At 45.3% G+C, this 24,426-nt stretch overlaps 1 long non-coding RNA gene across 1 annotated transcript; it reads left to right on the top strand.

Moving 5' to 3' along the window:
* Window positions 1-1,031: 1,031 nt before the first annotated feature.
* LOC115471859 lies at window positions 1,032-2,608 on the top strand. The gene is made up of 3 exons (XR_003942435.1): window positions 1,032-1,150; window positions 2,014-2,127; window positions 2,518-2,608. It is a non-coding gene; the product is annotated as an uncharacterized LOC115471859 (long non-coding RNA).
* Window positions 2,609-24,426: the final 21,818 nt, after the last annotated feature.

Genomic DNA, 24,426 nt, shown 5'->3' with positions numbered 1-24,426 from the left:
TGCCGTCATGTTTACAAACCCTGCTGTATACTTTGCCGTTGCCAACATGTCCATCAACTGTCCTCTCTCCCCTGCCCTACTCCCATCCTCTCTCCTCTGCCTCCTACTCCCTCCCTCTCTGAATAACTCTACTCCCCTCCTCTGTATGTGGTCTTGGCTGTGTCAGTTGTATATGTCATAATGTCTGACAGGGCGGCAATGCCACCGTTGTCAAGGGGGCAGCATTAAATTATTCCAATTCGTACTTCTGTTTTACATGCCCCCTCTCTTTCCAATGCAGTGTCCTTCTCTGCATGTTCGTCGGACAGTTTTATGCAGACTCCGTTCCTTGCCTCTGGCTACTCCTCCTTTCAGGAGCCGGTTGAGCCACAGGTTGCACTTTCACCATCTTCATTCAGAGTTCCACTGCACATTTTCAGGTGAGTTGGTAATATATCATTTATATACATTGATTAATACAAACAACAACAAAATTGATGGGGGTCTTTTCTACCACAACTATGCATATGAAGGCTTAATTTAATTCTTTAAGTTTACTTCCTTTACTACAGCAATGGCAGCGCAGCAGAAGGGAACACAAGCAGCATCAGCAAACTTCACACAGTGAACGGCATGTGAATGAAATAGAATGAACTACCTTCTGCTGGCTGTGGGTTATGGAAGGACTGTTCCGTATGACACTAAAATTAATTATTTAATATAGCACACAACAAAATGAATGCTTTGTTAAATTGTTCAATTTGTAACTTTACAGGAAAAATCAAAAAGCATCACAAGACTAAACAACGAGCATGAGCAAACTTCAACAAGGAAACAGCATGAAACTGAAACACTATGAGTCATCTCCTGCTGCCTCATGGTCATGCCAGGACTGTTGTAGATGAGACTACATACACACACTCACTAACTCTGTCACACATACTCTAATTCTGTCACTGTCATACTTCTGATTAATACACTTTCAAATTCATGTATAACTACCATTACGTGATAATTTCAGAACTAAGTGCTTCATTTCTTTCAGAACACAAGATATAGAAGACAACCACGGAGCCACCAAATGTGCAAGGTCACAGAAAACAAACCTCACTACACTGACACTGTGAAGTACAATATGGACATCAACTGGCCTTAAACAATCTACCACCAGGTATGGAGCTTAGTAGTGAGAGCTGGAGAGGACAGAAGGGGAAATAATCATTGATGCAAACAGATCTGTTGGGGGAAATAAAACTTATCACTAAAACTGTGACCTACAACTTCACAATCTTTACAGTCTCTGATACTATGTCTGTCACATACTCTCTGTACGACATATAGTAACTGTCTCACACAAACTAACACTCACACATATATTTTGTCAAAACACTTTACTAGAATACATAATTCAATCATATGATAAGTAACATATTTAACAACAAAAAAAACCCTTTCTCATACGTAACTAACAACACTATCACACTCTCTGAGTCACAAACACACTGATTCAGATTCTAAATGCTGTGTAAAAGTCAAACACTAATGCAGGATCTACATAAATAGACAATCTCTCTCTCTCTGTCTCTCTCTCTCTGTCTCTCTCTCTTTCTCTCTGTCTCTCTCTCTGTTCCTCTCTCTGTCTGTCTCTTTCTCTCTCTCTCTGTCCCTCTCTCTCTCTCTTTCTCTTTCTCTCTCTCTCTCTCAATCACAAGCTTAAGTAGTGACTCCATAACCCCACCAGCAATGCTGTGTCCCCCTACTTTTGATACACTCATTACAGCTCACCTTACCCCACATACTACACCAAACAAATAAAGTACTAACACTACTCTTACAAACACCAGACCCCACACAAAACACAGACCACTCTCTAAGCCCTAAACAACTTCCTCCCCATCACACAGACACACACACTATCTGTGATACACAAACTCACATTCTGTTACTGTCATACTTTAGTATCATAAAGTTTCAATTACATATATAACTGTGATTGCATGATAATTTCACAAATCCCTGCATCTTTTCATGCAGAACAGCAAATAGAGACCAAACCAGGGAGCCAACAAATGTACAACTTCACAGGAAACACGTCGAACACCTTACTACACTGACATGCAGAATCAGAAAATGGAGATGTACTACCAGGTATGGCACTTGATGGTGGCATGTGCAGGACACAAAACAGAACACACATATTGATACCTTAGGGAAATTTAACCAAAAAAATATGTGACCTGCAAATTGCTAATGTTTATACACTGTCTCAAACACAATGTCTATCTGTCTATTTCACACACTCTCACAGTCAATCTCAGAGATACTCACTATCTTTGTCAAATCTTCAGTGTATCATATATAATCAGTGTCTGACTCACACATACTCACTCAGTGTATTACACATAGTGACTCACTGTGTTACACATACTCTCACACATTTTATATCACTCAAATAGATACTGTGTCCTAAAAATTGACTTTAAAAAAAAAAATGGCTTAATATAATAACTTATATGTTTCCCCTTTCATTCCTTTCAGAACACTGGCCACACAAATAACTAACAGGATACTGCCAAATAAAGAAATCCACAGAGACTACAATTTCAGTTGTCGTGTCAACCAGAAATACAGCTCACAGATAAGACAGTGGTTTACAAAAAAAACAAAAACCAGAAACACCAAAACCTAACAGATTGGTCACTGTGTCTTTCACACTCACTGACCCAATCACTCAGTCTCTGACACACAAACAGTTTCTATCTCTCATAAAAAAAAGTGAGCATCTCGCAATCAAAATTGTCTCTCACACACACTCTAAAACGCACACAGTACCATACAACATAGTCACACAATATGGATACAAAAAACACAGACAGTACCAGTTCTACTCTACAAGCAGATGACAACCATCAAAAAAAACCACCACCTGCTCAACAGGATGCAGAACATACATTTAAGAAAGCACAAAGAAAAAAAAAAAACCAAACAGATAACAATGAAAACAAACCTGTGCATGAAGAAAATATAACCACAGCAACAGATGAACAGCAGCTACAACATCAACAAACAGCAGAACCACAATGCAAAACCTATACACCACTGCATGAGGATGAACACCCAGAACAAAAGAAGCAAGACAATACAAAGAAAAGGAGTAGAAAAATAAAAAATGAAAACCAAAAACCAGAGGAAGTTGCAGCACGTAAACGAAACAAAATTGAAGCACAAAAAAGAAGACGTACAGCTCTAACTGAAGATGAGAAAAAAATTAAAGCAACTGCAAGGAAAAGTTACAAAATAAAAATAACAACAAAACTAACCACTGAACAACTGGAACAATGTAAACAAAAAAGAGCAGAAGCACAACGAAAAAGACGTGCAGCTTTAAAAAAAAAAAAAAAAACAGCTCTACATAACAAGGAGAAAAATGCATGTCCAACTGAACAACCCAGTACAAGCAAAATGTCTATGACAACAAATAATACAACACGAAATGATGAGGAAAAGGCTAACCGTCAACAAAAAAAAAGAGAAGCACAACGAAAAAGACGTGCAGCTTTAAAAAACAAAAAAAAAACAGCTCTACATAACAAGGAGAAAAATGCATGTCCAACTGAACAACCCAGTACAAGCAAAATGTCTATGACAACAAATAATACAACACGAAATGATGAGGAAAAGGCTAACCGTCAACAAAAAAAAAGAGAAGCACAACGAAAAAGACGTGCAGCTTTAAAAAACAAAAAAAAAACAGCTCTACATAACAAGGAGAAAAATGCATGTCCAACTGAACAACCCAGTACAAGCAAAATGTCTATGACAACAAATAATACAACACAAAATGATGAGGAAAAGGCTAACCGTCAACAAAAAAAAACAGAAGCACAACGAAAAAGACGTGCAGCTTTAAAAAACAAAAAAATAAGAGCTCTACATAACAAGGAGAAAAATGCATGTCCAACTGAACAACCCAGTACAAGCAAAATATCTATGACAACAAATAATACAACACGAAATGATGAGAAAAAGGCTAACCGTCAACAAAAAAAAACAGAAGCACAACGAAAAAGACGTGCAGCTTTAAAAAAAAAAAAAAAAACAGCTCTACATAACAAGGAGAAAAATGCATGTCCAACTGAACAACCCAGTACAAGCAAAATGTCTATGTCAACAAATAATACAACACGAAATGATGAGAAAAAGGCTAACCGTCAACAAAAAAAAACAGAAGCACAACGAAAAAGACGTGCAGCTTTAAAAAAAAAAAAAAAAACAGGTCTACATAACAAGGAGAAAAATGCATGTCCAACTGAACAACCCAGTACAAGCAAAATGTCTATGTCAACAAATAATACAACACAAAATGATGAGAAAAAGGCTAACCGTCAACAAAAAAAAACAGAAGCACAACGAAAAAGACGTGCAGCCTTAAAACAAGGAACAACCCTGCTCAATATCACAAACACCCAGGAAAGGAAACTACCACTTTACTACATAAAAGATTACCAGAAACAACTGTCACAACACATTCAAACACTTCAAACACAGGACTTGCAATAACAGACAGTGTAAATGAGAACAACACTCTATACTATAATTGTGGGCCTATGAATGCTACATGTATATTTTGCAAAGCAAAATATTTTAAGAATGAAACGCCTTCTGACAAATTATTTACAAAGTGCTGTAGTAAGGGAAAAGTACATCTTCCACCTATTAGATCTAATGAATTTATAAAACACCTTCTCTCCAGGGAACATCAACATTCAAAAAATTTCTTTGAAAACATTCGCTCCATTAATAGTTCCTTAGCCTTTGCATCTATGGGAGCTAATATTTCAGCACCACCTGGATATGGCCCTTACTGCTTTAGAATCAATGGTACTATTTACCATAGAACAGCATCACTCCATCCGGACAAAGACAAACAAAGACAATTTGCACAACTATATATTCTAGATCCAGATGAAGCATCTGTTCAAAGACTACAAATCAAATCAAATGCACACATCCATGAGACATTAATGACAGAATTAAGCAACTTTATGGCATCTGAAAATCCTTTTGCAGACGCATGTAAAATGCTGTATGAAGTAGAGAATGAAAGTATAGCAGAAGCACAAAGACTAAGAATAGAAACACCAAGAATCTCTATGGCCATTGTCCAAGATCGAAAACATGATCCCAGGCGATATAATGCACCACGAGCCAATGAGGTAGCTTACATTTTCCAAAACACAGAAGGTGAACCTCCTTTACATCGAGATCTCATAATACACTGCCGCAACGTGGAAAATCAAACAAATAAAACTGAAATAATAAGTGTATTGGATCCAAACCTTGAACCTATGGTATACCCATTACTGTTCCCATATGGAGATCAGAGCTGGGGGATAAACATTCCTTTATCTGAACAACCTGAATGTCTCAGAAACATGTGCAACAAAGAAAAAAAAAACAGAATTAGAGTTACACAAATGCAATATTATGGATACCGTTTTGCAATAAGAGAAGATTTCAATCCTTTCCTTTCAGCAGGAAAACTAACCCAACAGTACTTTGTGGATGCCTACATTAAAACTGAGGCCAACAGACTAAATTATATTAGACAAAACCAAAAAATTTTACGAGTAGAAAAATACAAGGGATTAATGGACCACCTTGCCACTGAAATTACAGATCCACAATTTACACCTGGACAACCATTCATTTTACCATCAACATTTTCAGGAAGCCCCAGAAATATGCATCAAAATTATCAAGATGCAATGGCCATAGTTCGGAAATATGGTAAACCAGATCTCTTCATTACTATGACATGCAACCCTAAATGGGAAGAAATCACTCAACACCTAGAGAAAGGACAAACGCCAGAATTTCGCCCAGACTTATTGGCAAGGGTGTTTCATTTAAAACTAAAACAATTACTAGAAGACATATGCAAAGAACACATATTTGGTATCCCACTTGCAAAAATACATGTAATAGAATTTCAAAAACGTGGATTACCTCATGCACATATTTTACTCATCTTAAAAGAAGAGCACAAGCCAAAAAATACAGAGATAATTGATAAAATCGTATGTGCAGAAATACCTGACATACAAAAATTTCCACGTCTCCATGCTATTGTTACTAAACATATGATACATGGCCCTTGCAATGACACCACCTTACATTTACCATGCATGGTATCTGGGAAGTGTTCAAAAGAATTCCCAAAAACCTTTCAAAATGAAACCATTCAAAACTGTAATGGATATCCAAAGTACCGTCGAAGAGATAATGGTGGTGTTACAGTTGTACATGGAAAGAATATTAATAATACTTGGGTAGTCCCCTACAACCCTTTCTTACTACTGAAATACAATTCACATATAAATGTTGAAGTCTGCGCATCTATTAAAAGTGTGAAATACCTTTTCAAATATGTGTATAAAGGACATGATTGTGCAAATGTCGTTATCACGGAACACAAAACTTTACAACACGATGAAATTAAAACCTTCACAGACTCAAGATATGTTACTGCTCCAGAAGCTGCATGGCGACTTAATGCATTTGAAATGCATCACCAATCACATAGTATCCAGAGATTACAAGTACACTTGCCAGATGAACAAAGCATTATGTTTCATCCAAAAAACATTGACATTGCAGTGGAAACAGCTAAAACAAAGGATACTACTTTAACAGCATGGTTTAAACTGAATGCTGAATATCCTCCTGCAAACAGCATTTTATACATTGATATCCCAACATACTATACCTTCAACAAAACAGAACGAAAGTGGAAACAGAGGAAATCAGAAAATAATAAAACAATAGGCAGGATGTATGCAGTGAATTTAGCTACAGATCCCGAACGTTATTGCCTCAGACTCATTCTATTACACCAAACTGGAGCAAAGTGTTTTCAAGACTTAAAAACTGTCCAAAATACTGTTTACAATACATTCCAAGATGCAGCAAAAAAAATGGGACTCATTCATGATGAAGCAGTGTGGGAAAACACATTAGACGACGCAGTCACGTGCAACATGCCCCAGCAAATACGGGAAGTCTTTGCATACATTTGTGTTTTTGCAGCACCATGTAATGCTTTACAAATTTATCACAAATATAAAAATTTTATGCAAGAAGATTTTACACATATGCATGGATGCACAGAAGAATGCACTGTTTGTGAACAATTATGCCTGATCAAAATTCAAACTATTTTACAATCACATGGGAAAAACCTACAACACTTCGGCTTACCAAAAACAACACACAAGATAGACGATCCAACCCTTGCATTCATAGCAACAGAAGAAAAGCATAACGCAAAAATAATGCAAAAAAACTTAAACCATGACCAACTACAAGTTTTAAAAACTATACTATCTGCATGCAATGACAAACAACAAACAAACAACTGCTTTTTCATAGATGGCCCAGCAGGAAGTGGCAAAACTTATACATATAAAACTATTCTCAGTACCATCCGAGGAGAAGGAAAAATTGCACTTCCTGTTGCATCAACAGGAATTGCAGCAAACCTACTACCTGGAGGACGAACTTATCATTCACAATTTAAATTACCAGTCCCTCTACTTGAAAATTCAACATCAACTATCAGATTAAAATCCAATAATGCTTCAAACCTTAGAGATGCACACATTATAATTTGGGATGAATCAACTATGGCTCCCACTATGGCACTTTCTGCTGTAGATACACTACTCAAAGACATCATGAAGAATGAGAAACCATTTGGGGGAAAAGTTCTTCTACTCGGTGGAGATTTTAGACAAACTCTACCAGTAGTACCACATGCTAATCAAACACAGATTATTGAAACAAGCATTAAATTTAATAAACTATGGAAACAATTTAACATACTTAAATTACACAACAATGTACGCTGTACAGATCCACAATACAACAACTGGCTATTGGAGTTAGCTAATGGGAATCTGCCATGTCCACATGGTTTCCAAGATACGATTGAAATACCAAATCAGCACATTTGTAACACAGATATAGTTGAAGCTGTCTTTGGAAACAAACTTACTGCAGACACAGTTGCAAACTTTGAAAAAAAAACTATTCTTTGCCCAAAAAATACACATGCAGACATAATAAATAACAACGTTTTAAATATTTTAAAAGGAAACACAAAAACTTACTTAAGTACGGATTCCATAAATGACTCTACAGAAGAAGAAGAACACTTATATCCAGTAGAATTTCTTCATCAACAAACTCCTACTGGAATGCCACCACATAAACTAGATTTGAAAATTGGTGCCATAGTTATACTACTCAGAAATTTAAACACAAAAAAAGGATTGTGTAATGGAACTCGCCTAATAGTCAAAAACTTGAAAAACAACCTTATCATTGGTCAAGTACTCAGTGGATCAAGTGCTGGTAGTACTGTTTTCATACCACGTATTGACCTTGCACCATCAAACACAGACCTACCGTTCATACTATGTAGAAGACAATTTCCTGTCAAACTGGCCTTTGCAATGACCATTAACAAGTCACAAGGACAAACTTTTGACAAAGTTGGAATTTACCTTCCAGAACCAGTATTTACACATGGACAACTGTATGTTGCCTTTTCAAGAGTAAAGAACTCCTGTGATGCAATTGTAAAAGTGATTGACGGACCTCAACAAGGACACCTTTTCCCTAATTGTAACAAAATATATACAAAAAATATTGTTTACAAGGAAATGTTACAAATGTAAAACAAAAAAAAAAAACATTTTCAAAAGTCCACATCTTACTTATAAAACTCATAGTAAGACATGAACATCTGTATGTTATCTTTGAAATAGTTTATATGTCTTCTAATGCATTTCTTAAACAGATTTATGTAGCTGAACAGTTAAACCTTTTATCTGTTTGTAAAAAACATTATAACAATAAAAACATAATCTTTACAATGAAATGTAAAAAATGTTATCAAGAATTAAAAAAAAACTTAAAAAAAAAAAAACCATTTTGAAAAACACTTACATCCTTTGAAATCAAACAGAAAAAAAACGTTAAGAACACCACATGCTAGCGCCCGTTTCATTTGTTTCGGAAACGGGCCTTTTTTACTAGTCTATATTAATAAATCCCACCTTGAACGTTCTGAAGCTCACTCCAAGGCAGAGAAGCTCACTCCAAGGCAGAGAAGCACAAAAATCATGTAGTCTTCATAGGCTAGGACCAGTCACCCTCACTCATAGACCCGCCCTCAGCCACGCCCCATCTAATATAATAAAACGCACCCTCAACGTTCTGAGGACAACGTTCTGAAGTCACTCAGACTCCCAGAACGGTTCGTAAGTTCGTGGTGGTGAAGCCACTGACCAAGACTCGCTGCCCCGCCCTCGCATCAAACATAATGACGTCGAGGGCGGAAAACCGAAAGAAAAATGAAAGAAGGGACCGCATTCAGGCAGGGGGAGGAGTAGGGAAACACACTCCTCCCTCTGCCTAGGAAACGCTGGGAAACAACCTCGCAAACCACCCGAAAGCTAAGGAGTTAAAATGAAGCCCCGCACACAGAATGACCGAGGAACAACACCCCCCCCCCCCCACCGCAACAACCAACAAAGCACATCAAAAGAAAAGAAGCCCAGCCAACAAAATGATGGAGGTGCAACAACCACCCCGAGCCGCCCCCCACCCCCCAAAGCCACCCACCGTCGCGTAGCTTTGCTGGCGGGGGACACGAAACCCCACCAGCACAAGTCCTGTCTTCAGACTCTGGCGTGTACTTCAGCATTTACTAGCCTATGCAGGCAGGGCTTCTGTGCGTCTGACGTCATGCACGTGCAGGACGTCCGACGCACAGAACCCCGCCCAACAAAGGCTAGCAATGCCGAAGAACAAGCGGAGTCAGCAGACAACAAAGGACTTCTGCTGGCGGGATTTTGGGTTGCCCGCCAGCAAAACAACGTAACAAACGGTGGGTGGGATGGCGGCGGGGGTGGGGGCATCGCGGTGGGTGGGATGGCGGCGGGGGGGGGGACATCACACGGAGGAGGCAATGACGGCAATAAACGAAAAAAAAAACGGCAATCTGGCAGCGCTACCTTCCCTCATCTTCAAAACAACGCTTCCAAAACCCCCTGCCCCCCCCCCCACTCACTCACTCACTCATCTGGCAGCGGTTCCTGAACCCCCCCCAACCAAACACACACACTTACTCACTCTCATTTGGCCACACTTCCTAAACCCCCCCCCCCAACACACACATACACACACTCACTCTCTCATCTGGCAGCGCTTCCTGAAAACCCTGCCCCCACACACACACACTCACTCACTCACTCATCTGGCAAACCCCTCTCCTCCCCACCACACACACATTCACTCTCTCATCCGGCAGCGCTTCCTGAAACCCCTGCCCCCCACACACACTCACTCATCTGGCACCGGTTCCTGAACCCCCACCCCCACCCCTCCCCCCCACACACTCTGTCACATATGGCAGCACTTCCAGAAACCCCGTACACACACACACACACTCACTCACTCTCATCTGGCAGCGCTTCCTGAAACCCCTGCCAGAACCACACACAGTCACTCACTAATCTGGCAGCCGTTCCTGAACCCCCCCCCCCCCACACACACACACACTTACTTACTCACTCTTATTTGGCCACACTTCCTGAACCACCCAACCACCACCACCACACACACACACACACACACACACTCTCATCTGGCAGCGCTTCCTGAACCCCCCCCCCCTACACACACAAACTCACTCTCATCTGCAAACGCTTGATAAACCGCCCCCCCCACACACACACTCACTCATCTGGCAACGCTTCCAGACCCCCCACACACCCCTCTTCTTCAAAGCTGAACCACCCAACACAACCAACACACCCCTCCAACATACACACTCTCTCACTCAAAATCTCATCTGCCATCGCTTCCTGAACCCCCCCCCCCCCCCCACACACACACACACTCACTCTGTCTCATCTGGCAGCGCTTCCTGAAACCCCTGCCACCCCACACACACAGTCACTCAGTAATCTGGCAGCCATTCCTGACCCCCCCCCCCCCCACACACACACACACTTACTCACTCACTCTCATTTGGCCCCGCTTCCTGAACCCCCCCCACACACACACACACACACACACACAAACACTCACTCTATCATCTGCCAGTGCTTCCTGAACCCATGCCACAAACACTCACTCTCATCTGGCAATGCTTGAAAAACCGCCCCCCACATACACACACTCACTCACTCATCTGGCAGCGCTTCCTGAACCACCCACACCCCTCTTCTTCCAAGCTGAACCCCCCAACACCCCCCCCCCCACACACACACACTTACTCACTCACTCTCATTTGGCCCCGCTTCCTGAACCCCCCCCCCCTCCACACACACACACACACACAAACACTCACCTCTCTCATCTGCCAGTGCTTCCTGAACCCATGCCACAAACACTCACTCTCATCTGGCAATGCTTGAAAAACCGCCCCCCACATACACACACTCACTCTCTCATCTGGCAGCGCTTCCTGAACCCCCCCCCCCCCCCCCCCACACACACACACACACTCACTCTCTCTCTCTCTCTCATCTGGCAGCGCTTCCTGAAACACCATACACACACACTCACTCTCTCTCTCATCTGGCAGCGCTTCCTGAACCCCCTGCCCCCTCCCCCACACTCACTCACAATGTCATCTGGCATTGCTTCCTGAACCCCCCCACCCACACACACACACTCACTCTCTCACTCTCATCTGCCAGCGCTTCCTGAACACCCCACACCCCTCTTCTTCCAAGCTGAACCCCTCCAACACATCCCCCCCCCCCCCACACACACACACTCTCTCTCCCCCTCCTCCAGCACACCAATTGCTTAGGTGCAGTGATGCCAATCTGAGACACCAGAGAGAGAGGGGGGGGCCTGACACCATAGAGAGAGAGGGAGGGAGGTATCTCTGTCACACACACATTCTCTCTCTCACACACACTTTCTCTCTCACAGACAATGTCTTTCTGTCTCTCACTCTCACACACTCTATGTCTCACAGTGTATCACATTCACTCTCTATGTGTCACACAGTCACTTACACACTCGCTTGGTCTCATACACTCAGTCTCACAGAGAATCAGTGTCTCACACACACTCTCTCGCACACATTGTATCTGTGTGAAACACACTCTCTCGCTATCACACTGTGTCTCACATACGCAATTGCACACACTCACATTCTCACACACACTCTCTCACAGACACACTCACACACAGACTCACTCTCTCTCTCACACACACACACACTCGCACTTTCACTCTCTCTCTCACACACAGTCACTCTCACATACACTCTCCAAAACATACACACTATGAGGAAAAACTTGCTAGCGCCCGTTTCATTTGTGTCAGAAATGGGCCTTTTTAACTACCTCAACATTCTGAAGACAACCTGCTGAAGCCATCTGCAAAATCCCTAAACAGTTCGTAAGTTCATGGTGGTGAAGCCATCCAACTCACCATGTCTCTCTGCCCCGCCCTCGAGGGCGGAACACAGAGAGTAAAGGGATCCATAAAGGCACCCCTACCAACTGGCAACCCCCTCCAACAAACAACGACCCAGGCAGGGGGAGTGTTTCCGTACTCCTCCCCCTGCCTAGGAATCGCTAGACTGCTGGCAAACTCCCCAACCACACGACCACAAAAGCCACCCGCAACCCCCCCCCCCCCACACACACACAAACAAACACATAAACATACACACACATAAACACACATACAAACGCAAACACACACACACACACAGAAACACACACACACACAAACACATACACACACATAAACACACATACAAACGCAAACACATACACAGAAACACACAAACACATACACACAAACACACACATAAACACACATACAAATGCAAACACACACACAAACACACACACACATAAACACACACACACGCAAACACACGCAAAAGCACACACACACACACAAACACACACACACACAAAAACACACACATACACACACATAAACACACACAAACGCACACACACAAATGCACATACACAAACATAAACACACACACACAAACGCACACACACAAACGCACACACACAAACACACACACACACAAACACACACACAAACGCACACACAAACGCACTTACACACACACACACGCAAACGCAAACGCACACACACAACCACACAAACGCACACACACACACTGAAACACAAACACACACACAGACAGAAACACAAACACACACACACAAAAACACACACACAGAAACACAAACACAAACACACAAACAAAAACACACACACACACAAACACACACACACAAAAACACACACAAAACACACACAAACACACACACACAAAAACACACACACACACAAAAACAAACACACACACACACACAAAAACACACACACACAGAAACACAAACACACAGAAACACAAACACACAGAAACACACACACACACAAACACACACACAAACAAACACACACACAAACAAACACACACACACACACAAACAAAAACACACACACACAAACACACACACACACACACACACACACACACACACACACACACACACACAGAGTACAGACCTGTGGTGAAGAGGTGCTGAAAGGAGAGCTGCTGTACCCTGTGGCTGCTGAACAATGCAGAGGGGAGGGGGCCCCCCTGCAGGAGGGCCCCAGGCTGAAAGGCCTAGCACACTTGGAGCTGAGAAACACTATGAAGGGGAGGCTTCCTCCACCCAAGCCCCAAGCATGCAACCAGGAGAACCAGGAGAGCCCAGGCCTGTGGACGGAGGAAGGACCAGAGCCCAGCAGCGCTTGCTGAGGAGCCAGCTCACCCTGACTGTAAGTCCTGGCCATAACATTCCTAAGCTGGGTGAAGAACAGGGGGCAAGAAGGCAGGGCCCGGGTTCCAGAGCAGGGTTCTCTGCATCCAGTATCAGAGGAGAGGTGGTGGAAGAGAATAGCGGAGAGTCTGAAGAGGACGTTAGTGAGGAAGAAGAGGAGGAGAAGGAATCCAGGCCTAGGGCCTGGCAGAAGAAAGAGGCCCAGCATATGACTCCTGAAGAGGTAATTAGATCAGTGAAGAAAATGAATCGAGTAGAAGGTGAAATAGAGGTACTGAGGAAGCGGCTGAAGCTAGCAAAAACTATGTGTAACCTGGCTTCCACTGGCCCACGAGACAAGTATGTTAAGGGAGTTGAAGCACTCCAGAAGCGGCTTACAGCAAAACAAAGGCAGCTGCAAAAACTAAAGAACTGCAGGGATAATCCCCTTCGTGAGGTTTTCCTGAACAGGGAACGCATGCAGCAGACCCAGACGCAGTCCCAGATCCAGCAGGAAGCAGAACCCAGAGACACACAGGACTCCGTGGTTCCAGACACCCCAGAGGCTATGCTGGAAGGGACAGCAGGGGAAGAGAAACAGCAGCAGCCAGAAGGAGGAAAAGACAAGACTGACACAAATAATTCCCAGTTATCACCAGTATTTTATTTCCTACAGGATTCCCAAGAGCTAGGTGCTCCATCCACTTACCAGCCTTGTAGAACAGAGGCTCCTAGTCCAGTTGTGGCAGGTACTGTGGATAAGGAGGGGCTCCAGCACTGCATGCAGCAAGAGAGCCTGGCAAGTTTGGAACACAAAAGAGCTATGAAACTGAAAAAAATTCAAAAACGTCCCTTATACTTAGAGAGCTGGCAGGGCATAGCCGAACCCACAGAGAAGAGCTCAGGTTTGCTGGGAGAGACAGAGAAGAAAGACAGCCTGGAGAATCAGAACAGTTTGAATGCTGAGGAGAATCAGAACAGTTTGAATGCTGAGGTAGGAGAAGAATCACTACACACTGAGCAAGTACAGAAGTTACCAGGAACAACGGGAGGGAAAGTAGAGCAAAAACAAGGGGTTTTGCAGATGGAGACAGAGACTAAAGAGGATGGGAAAGTACAGGAATGGAGTAGTGGAGTACTACAAGAGATGGAAGAAGCTGAGAGCAAATATGGTGGACAGAGGGCGGGAACATCGTGGGAACACCACAGTCACTCATGGACAGAATTGATAGGGCAGACCTCTGAGCAGGGCTGTCCAAGAGCTGCCATCCAATCTCAATCAGAAGTGCTGATGACATCATGGGGGAAGCTCAGTGACAGGCAGGGGCTCCCAATAGATTCTGCCACTCAGAAACAAGAAGAAAGAGCAGAAGGGAGCTTCTCAGAAACTCATGCCCATCAAAGCAGGAGTCCCAGAAAGGAGAGAGAGAATTGTGGAGAGTGTCAGCTGCACCAGGAGGCGGAGCCAAGACCCAGATCGAGTAAGACAGGGCATGGAGGAGAGTGTCAGCTGCACCAGGAGGTGGAGCCAAGACCCAGACTGAGTAAGACAGTGCCAGATACAGAGAGAGTACATGAAGGAGAGTGTCAGTTGCACCAGGGGGCGGAGCCAAGTCCCAGACCCAGTAAGACAGTGCATGGAGGAGAGTGTCAGCTGCACCAGGAGGCAGAGCCAAGACCCAGACTGAGTAAGACAGTGCCAGATACAGAGAGAGTACATGAAGGAGAGTGTCAGCTGCACCAGGAGGCGGAGCCAAGACTCAGACTGAGTATGACAGTGTCAGAAACAGAGAAAGTGCATGGAGGAGAGTGTCAGCTACAAGAGGAGACAGATCCCAGACCTGGTCTGAGTGGGACAGTTGCAGAGCAAGGGAACAAGTGCTGGTTGGGAACAGCAGCAACTGGCAAAGGACTGGAAGTAGAATATTGCAGAGGGGGAAGAGACAGAAACAGCACAAGTGAACTGAACATAGTGGGGTTAGTGGACATGGGAGAGGAGGGAGGGGAAGAGAGGGGGAGGGGAGGAAGGCAGGAAGGGAGTGGGGAAGGGGGGAGCATACTGGTATCAGCCCCTTTATCCTTTGCAGCAGTAGTACGGGGAGGAGGGGCAGAGACAGGGAAGGAGGAGGGGAGGCAGGAGTCAGACATGGAGACAAGGGGAAATCCATTTTCTGGTCCGTTGCGGGGTCCCGGGAGCGGTGTTACCCCAAAACGTCGAAATGTTGTCCAGCTGCGTTGGGTGGGCACAGGGGTAGCACCACCTAGAGAGGTTGTTTTAAGAATGGTATTCTCCCTTGGCTTTATCCCTGAAGATTTGTATGCATGCATACACCCTGTGGGAATCCCTGAATATGATATTAGTTTCTTAACAGGGCGAGGTTTGGACCTGTTTTGGGAAAAGTACACAGAGGTGCAGCATCAGGGTAGATGGGTGGATTTTAAGGCTGTCCCCATCAGTAGACAGGACGCAGTCCAGATTACCATTTTGGTACGTAATGAGTCTCTTATGGCTGCAGACCTGTCATACTGGTTGGGACGGTATGCCGAAATTAGGACCCCATTAAGCAAAATACCAGACCAGAGTCGTGTGTGGGCGGGGGGGTGGAGTGCCCTTGTAAAATTAAAACAGGCAGGCTATGTCACCCAACATATACCTTCAGCCGCATACATTGGAAGGGATCGAATTCAATGCTTTTATGCAGGACAACCCAGACAGTGCTACAGGTGCGGATCTTTCCGTCACTTAAGCATGTCGTGTACAGTGTTGAAGTGCTCGCGATGTGGTAGTGCAGATCATGACACCAGCGACTGCACTACCATACGCTGTAACCTGTGTGGAGGCTTGGGGCACCCTTTTAGCAAGTGCCCACAAGCATCGCACAATCAGGTAGAGGGAGAGAGGAGGGGGGAGGAAGGGGCACAAGCAGAAACTACAAGGATACAAGGACAGAAGTGGGAAGCATTAAAGGGATTAATGAATAAATCAAATACCGGTATTCATACAGAGGCAGGCACTAAGGGAAAGGGAAAGGGGGAGAAAAGGGCATCAGGTTTGGATCACATTCAAAGAAGGGGTATTTGTGAAAGGATGGAAGAAGGAGGTGGGGAGAAGGGGGGAGAAGAAGGGGAAGCATGGACCCTGGTAGGGAAACATGGAGGGAAGGGGGGTCAGAGGAAGGAGGGGAGGGGGCTAGCCCGAGCGGGGAGAACAGATATTCTGGAGAAGAGCCAGAGTAATCGATATGCAGTGTTTCAGGTTTCAGGTGAAGGAGAGGGTGATCTTGAGATGAATCCACCCCAAAGGGAGGTTTTGGAGGAGAAGAGGAGGGAGGGGAGGGGAGCGAGGAATGAATCATCTGAAAGACTTAACAGAGAGGAGCCAGCAGTGTTACCCCCAAGTCTAACATCACATCCTACTAGTTTAACGAAGGGCCTCATGCAGGAAATAGAGGAGGGTGAGGAAGGGATGAAAGGGGAAAGGGCTGGTCCAGAGGAAACCAAGAAAAAAAAGGGTAGAAAGAAAGCCGGGGAAGATGACTCAGAGTGGGAGGATTTGGAATTAGAAGAAATTATAGAGGATCCTGAAGAAATGATGGGGGCAGGAATATCTGTGAAGAGGGATTGCGGTGAAGAGATGAGGAGGGGTAAGAAATTTAAGAAATAAACCATGGCTGCCTTGTCCTTAATCTTTGCAACTCTGAATGTAGCCAGCATAAAGGCAGAGAGAACTAGATTTGTCGCCTTCAGCGATTTGACCCAGTGCAAGGTAGACTGCATCCTGTTGCAGGAGACTCATTTGGATTCTTTGCAGCTCCTGCACCGGGCCAAGAGAGATTGGAAAGGGGGGCCCTCATTCTGGTCTCTGGCCAAAGAAAGATGCGCAGGGGTGGCTATTCTTTTTGCCACCCGAGAAGTGGAGATTACGAGGGAAATAGAGGTGGAGATAGGGAGGTGTGTTGTCTTAGACGTTTTCATTAGAGGGGTAGCAGTGCGAATCATTAACTTTTATGGGCCCCAGATTAGTTGGGAACGCAAGCAGCTGTTGCTCCGGGTGAAACCGTATTTATATACAAGCAAATTGGTGGTATTTGGAGGAGACTTTAATATGGTCTTACAGCAAGCAGATAGAAAGGGGTCCAGGCGTCAGGTGGGTTATGACAGCCTCCAGCTGGCAGCAATTGTAAAACAGGCAAGACTGGAGGTGGCGGGAGGGAAGGGGTTCACTTTTAGAAGGGGAGACACGGAGAGCCGTATTGACTGGCTCTTTGTAGGCGGGTTGGCTAAGTTTCAGGGGCAGCCGAATAGATGGACGGAATATTCAGATCATGCCTTAGTTTCCACAGTCTTAACAATATGCGAAGGGGCGCAGAAAGGCCCAGGATTTTGGAAACTGAGTGCAAAGTTATTAGAAGTAGAGGAAAACAGACAAATATTTGAGGGTTTTTTAGCAGACCAAGAAACACTATGGGAGGTGATGGATGATAAGGGAGCCTGGTGGGACATGGTAAAGGGGCGAGTCAAGGCCCTTTTCCGGTCCCTAGCCAGGAAGCAGAGTCTGGGGTTACAGGCACAGTGCTGTCGTCTTCGTAAGCAATTGGACCACGCGGTCTCCAACCATCTAGAGAAGGGAGAGATAGAAGCTTTGCAGGCCCAGTTGAGGCTGTTGCAATATGATCGATACGCTGCTTTGCTTCTGGAAAGGGAATATGGGCATCGGTATTCCCCGGATCCTTTCCAGAATTGCAAGGTAGCAGTAGGACACAAGGTCATTTATGCTATGAGAGATGAAGCAGGGCAGCGATTGACGAACCAACGTTCAATCGAGGCCAGGGTCATTCGGTTTTACACCCAATTGTGGGGGAAAGAGAGCTTGGTTTCTAACTTCATGCTATCATACGTGCAGAGTGCCCCAGGCTTGGAAAAGGTTTCGGAGGGGGAGATGGAACAACTGCTTAGGCCCATTACCACAGGAGAGGTAGATGATGCTATTGATACGCTATCTGCACGTACAACTCCGGGTCCCGATGGGCTGACCCCAGAGTTCTACAAAAAATTCCGTGTGGTCCTGATTCCAGTGTTAGCTGCAATTTTTAATAATTGTTTGCAGAACGGGCGTTTGGCCCCTTCACAGCAGTGTTCTATTTTGGTTCTCCTCGCAAAGAAGGGAAATCTGGAACTTATCGAGAACTGGAGACCCATAAGTCTTCTGAATGTAGATAGGAAAATAATGGCCAGGATTATTTACAACCGCCTGGCTGGGGCAGTGGGTGGTCTCTTGTCCTCAGCACAGTTTTGCTCGGTGAAGGGGAAAGGGGCAGTGGAAGCAGTTTGTACCATCCGTGAAATAGTGGAAAGGAGTCAAGGTGGGACAAAGGGAAAGTATTTGCTGACCCTTGATCAGTCTAAGGCTTTTGACAGGGTGTCCCAGGAGTACCTATGGCTAGTGCTTCGGTGCTATGGGATACCTGACCAGTTTATAGGGTGGATCCAGACTTTGTATCGCAATGCAAGGAGTAGCACTCTAATAAATGGTTGGGTGGGCAAGAGCTTTGCAGTGAGGTCAGGGGTACGGCAGGGGTGTCCCCTCAGCCCCTTGCTGTACGTCCTTTCCTTAGATCCTTTCCTCAGAAGGTTGAGTGGAGGGTTTAGCGGTCAACTAGAGGGCATCTCTTTGGGTTCACACACATGGCGATGTGTCGCCTACGCAGATGATGTCACAGTAGTAATCAGTAGCAAGGAGGAAGCCGAGCGAGTTCAGACCTGGATGGCAGAATACACACAGGCTGCGGGGGCCCAGATAAACCAGGATAAGAGCTCCGCAATTTGGGTAGGACAGGGCAGACCAGCTTTCAAACTTCCCAGTCAGTACCCAGTAGCAAGGGATGAAGTACGGATCCTGGGTCTCTGGGTAGGCAGACAGGACTATGATACGATCAACTGGGAGAAGGGGCTGGGGAGAGTCGAGGAAAGGGTGGCCCAGTGGAAATCATATAAGTTGCGGTTTGTGGAAAAACTGCATGTCATTAAGACCTATCTGATACCCCTTCTCCTGTTCATATCCAAGGTCTGTTTACTGCCTATATCGTTACATGCCAGAGTATACAGCTTGTTTTTCCAACAGCTATGGGGGAACAGGATGAATATTATCCGGAGGGAGGTGACCTATTTGCCCAAAAGGGAGGGGGGGTTGGGAATGGTCAACCCTGTGGTACATTTTAGTTGTTTCTTTTTCCAACAAAATCTGGGAGGGGTCTTGCGGGAAGGGAGGCCGGCTTGGGCAGACTGCATGGCCTCCTGGCTTCAGCGGTACTTGAGGGATTGGGTGAGGGGAGGTCAGGCAATGCCCCTGCGAGGGAAGGCGGGATACTTGCCACAGTACATCTCACCTCTGTTGAGATTGGTGAAGAGATGGGGTATCACAGTACAGGAAATCCAGAAGGAGGACAGGAGGCAGCTACAACACCGCATTATTCAGACACACTTTTCAACACGTCTAGCCTTGAGGGACTGCCCAGGTCCACTACAGGAGGAAGGTCTGGCTTTCCTCAATTCATCACGCCTCCCCCGGAAGATTGCGGACATGGCCTGGCTGACTTTCCACAGCCGGCTTTATGTTCGAGCTAACATGAAAAATAGAAACAGCAATGATCGTAAGTGCCCGAGGGGGGAGTGCGTGACGGAGGATGAAACAATGGACCACTTCCTCCTCAAGTGCCCGTTCAATCAACAAGTCTGTCAGGCAGTAGCCCGCCAATTAGGGATTCCTTTCTTCCACCAGCTATCTTATGCAGAATGGGCCTATGGAGGGTTTCCAAAAGGAAAGGGGTGGTGTAGGGAGACACTGTATATCATCGCTGCAGCCCTTTGTTACTTCCTGTGGCAGGCACGCTGCCAAGCTTCATTATATCGGAAGTGGCTGTCTGTACAGGAGGTGGCAGGGGATGTGGTACATTTTGTCCAGCAGCTGGCAGTGAGGGAGAAGGAGCATTGTTCTGGACTACAGTGGGCAAGGCATTGGAGGGGTTTTTCGTTTCAGCCTCCCTGAGTGGGAGGGTTTGTTGAGGGGCGGGGGTATTGGCCAGTAAGGTTTTATTTATGTATTAGTTAGCGGGTTTTATTGCTTGTTTTATCGCTTGTTTGTATGCTTGGTTTGTCTTGTTGCAAGTCTCAATAAAGACAATATGACACACAAACACACACACAAACAGCCTCGACGGTGCACCTCTAAGTGCCCCCCCGCCACATCGCCACAACAACCCGTGCAACGGGGCATCAGAAAGCCTCTACCCCCCCTTCCCTCCTCGCCGCATCACCCAACCCCTCCCCCGCCGCTTCACCAAGCCCCTCCCCCCCACATCGACCGCCTCACCACCCGCGACCGCTAATACAAACTCTGTCCGGTGGCTGCTGCTGCTTCTATTCAGCAGCAGCAGCCCGTACATAAAGAAAACAAACAAACAAAAAAACAACCTCCTAAAACGCACCTCCATGGAGAACCATCTCACATTGGCTGACGTCTCTGCAGCCGCTCCTCCTCTCCCCTCAACGTCAGTGCCCCTGCCGGAAGACCCCGGAGAAACGCCGAGACATCAGAGGGGAGAGGAGGAGCGCATGATGAGACTTCAGCCAATGTGAGATGCTTCTCAACAGAGGTGTGTTTTAGGAGGATTTTATTTTGGTTTTCTTTATGTACGGGCTGCTGCTGCTGAATAGCAGAAGCAGCAGCCGCTGGACACAGTTTGTATTAGCGGTTGCGGGTGGCGAGGGGGTTGATGAGGGGGGGACAAGGGGTTTTCTTTGGGTGCTGCGCCGGCTGGGGGGGAAGGGGGGTCTCGCTGGACATGGGTGGCTGGAAGGAAGCAGGGGGAGGGGAGGAGAGGGTCGCTGCACATGGGTGGCTGCAGGGGGGGGCAGGAACAGGGAGATAGGGATGGGGCTCCACACACCACATGGGTGCCTGCAAGGGGGACAGGGGATACAGGACGGACACTGCAGGGCGGGCAGGGGGACAGAAGGGTTGGTGGTCATCAGGGGGGACAGGTGGGTCGATGGACATGGCTGGCCACAGGGGAGGAACAGGGAAAAAGGAGAGGAGTGTCCTCAGACATGGGTGGCTGCACAGGAGAGGAGGGTCGCTGGACATGGGTAGCTGCAGGGGGGGCAGGGGGACAGAAGGGTCGCTGGACATGGCTGGCTGCAGGGGGGACAGGGGAGAGAGGAGGGACGCTGCACATGCGTGCCTGCAGGGGGACAGGAGGGATGCTGAGGGGGGGGGGGCCTGAGACCACATGGGTGGCTGCAGGGGGAGCAGGGGAGACAGGAAGGACGCAGCAGGGGGAGAGGAGGGTTGATGGGCATGGGTGGCTGCAGGGGGATGCTGGACATGGGTGGCTGCAGGGGGAACATGGGGAGAGGAGGGTTGCTGCACATGCCTGGCTGCAAGGGGGCAAGGGAGAGGGAGGGGGTGAGGGGGTTCCTCACACCACACATGCAGTCACTCATTCTCTGTCTGCCACATACACTCTCACTCACACACTCACTGTCTTTGTCCCTCTCTTTCACACAGTGTCACACAGAAACACAAACACTGTCTCTCACACACTCTCTCTCTCGCACAAACACATCCACTCTGTCTCTCTCTCTCTCACATTCTCTCTCTGACACACACGCTCCATCTCTCACACACGCTCTTTCTGAAACATACACTCCAAGGAAAACCTTGCTAGCGCCCGTTTCATTTCTAACAGAAACGGGCCTTTTTTACTAGTAAAAAATAAAGAGAGACCGGTAACTCTATTTAAAAAGATGAGTGATTATGAGTGAAGATGCTATGTCACTAACAAATGATCGGGTGAGATGACAACTAAATTTAAATAAATCCGCCTTAATAGGATTTGGTGAGATGGCACCATGTGATGCTTACAAACTAGCTTTTGGTTTAGATCCCTCCTTTTATTTTGAGGTCTGTACTATGTGACCCCCCCCCCCCCCCCCTAATTTTTATTCTTAGATGACCATTGTGTGTACTGCTGTTATCTGAGGTTCTATGTATTTTAAATGACTAAGATATGCTTTAGTAGCTCACACTATACTCAAGGAGTCCAATATAAGCAATCTTTATGCATTGAGTAATCCTGTATTAAGGTAATATCCCTCCTTTTTATTTATTTATTTTGCATGGTTTATTACATATTGAGTGCATTAGTTTTAATGCGCATGTGTCCACTTTTTAAATGAGTTTTAATTGTATTATTATTTTCATTACTATGATTTTATTATGTATTTTGATGTGTTTTATTATTTCTGGGTATGTTACATGTTCCTATTACATGGGCCAAATGTGCCAAATTTGTCCCTGATGCAAGCAATCTGCTGCCAAAACATGTTGGGCTCTTACTATAACTCCAAAGCAGCAGTACCTGTTCAATGGTTGGTGGGGTAGCTGAAGCCCTGCCAGCCAAAGAAATCCACCGCCTGAGTCACCCCCTTCCTCCTTGTACTGCCTGAGGAGCAAGGAAGTCAGCGGGGTGCCTCCAGCCACCAATGCTTGCACTTCAGAGCATGCTCAGGGAGCATCAGTATCGGTGGCTGGAGGCACTCCGCTGACTTTCTCACTCCTGATGCAGCACAAGGAGGAAGGGGTCCACTTTGGCAGTGGATTTCTTTGACTGTCAGATTCTTGGGTTGGAAGTTCTGGTAGTAACATAATCCTTAATTCAAATGCTGGGGATAAACCAAAATAAACTGGAGCAAATACTATACTAACACATATGAAAATAAAATATTCCGGAAGTCAAACCCTTACAGTATACAGATTTTTAATATTAAAGCATTTAAACAATATCTCACCAACTGCAATGTGATGTTTGGTAGGTTCCAACGACATGAAGAACGAAAGACTATTTTTGTTAAGCTGAAGAAGTTGATGCAGGAAGGGACTTCAACTAGTGTGTGTTGCCCAACCCACATTTTAAACAATCATGTCCATCAAAGAGAAGACACATTTGATCTAGACATTGAGGACCAGATTCTATATATGGCACTTAAAAAATCTGCGTGGAAAACATTTCCACCTAAGCGTATTCTATAAGCAGCATCTAGAATTAGGCGCAGTATATAGAATAAGCTTAGTCAATATCCTAGTGCTTAAAACTACGCACATCCATTTATACCAACAAAAATGTGGTGTAAATCCCAGCACATAGATTTTGGCGCAGAGGGTCACATTCTATAACAATGCACATAAATTTTGGAACACCCATGAAACACCCATAACCACGCCCCTTTTTGCCTGCGTTATAGAATACGCTTAGGGAGTTGTGTAAGTAAATTCTAATTATTGCCAAATAGTGCTCATTATTGCTTGTTAAGTGCTGTTAACAATGCCGATTGGCTTGTTAAGCCAATTAAATTGCATGCTCTGTTATAGGATATGCTTGGTTTTTGGTGCGGAACCCTAGGACTGCTATAAAGAATCAGGGGCTGAGAGCATTCTCCTAAGAATTTACAGTTTCCATATCTACACTGTCCAGACTGAGCTTATTAAAAAAATACTACAAATGTGTGCGTAGTGGGA

This window comes from Microcaecilia unicolor, chromosome 6 (genome assembly GCF_901765095.1).
Source record: "Microcaecilia unicolor chromosome 6, aMicUni1.1, whole genome shotgun sequence".
NCBI lineage: Eukaryota > Metazoa > Chordata > Amphibia > Gymnophiona > Siphonopidae > Microcaecilia > Microcaecilia unicolor.
This window is presented reverse-complemented; position numbering and strand designations above follow the sequence as displayed.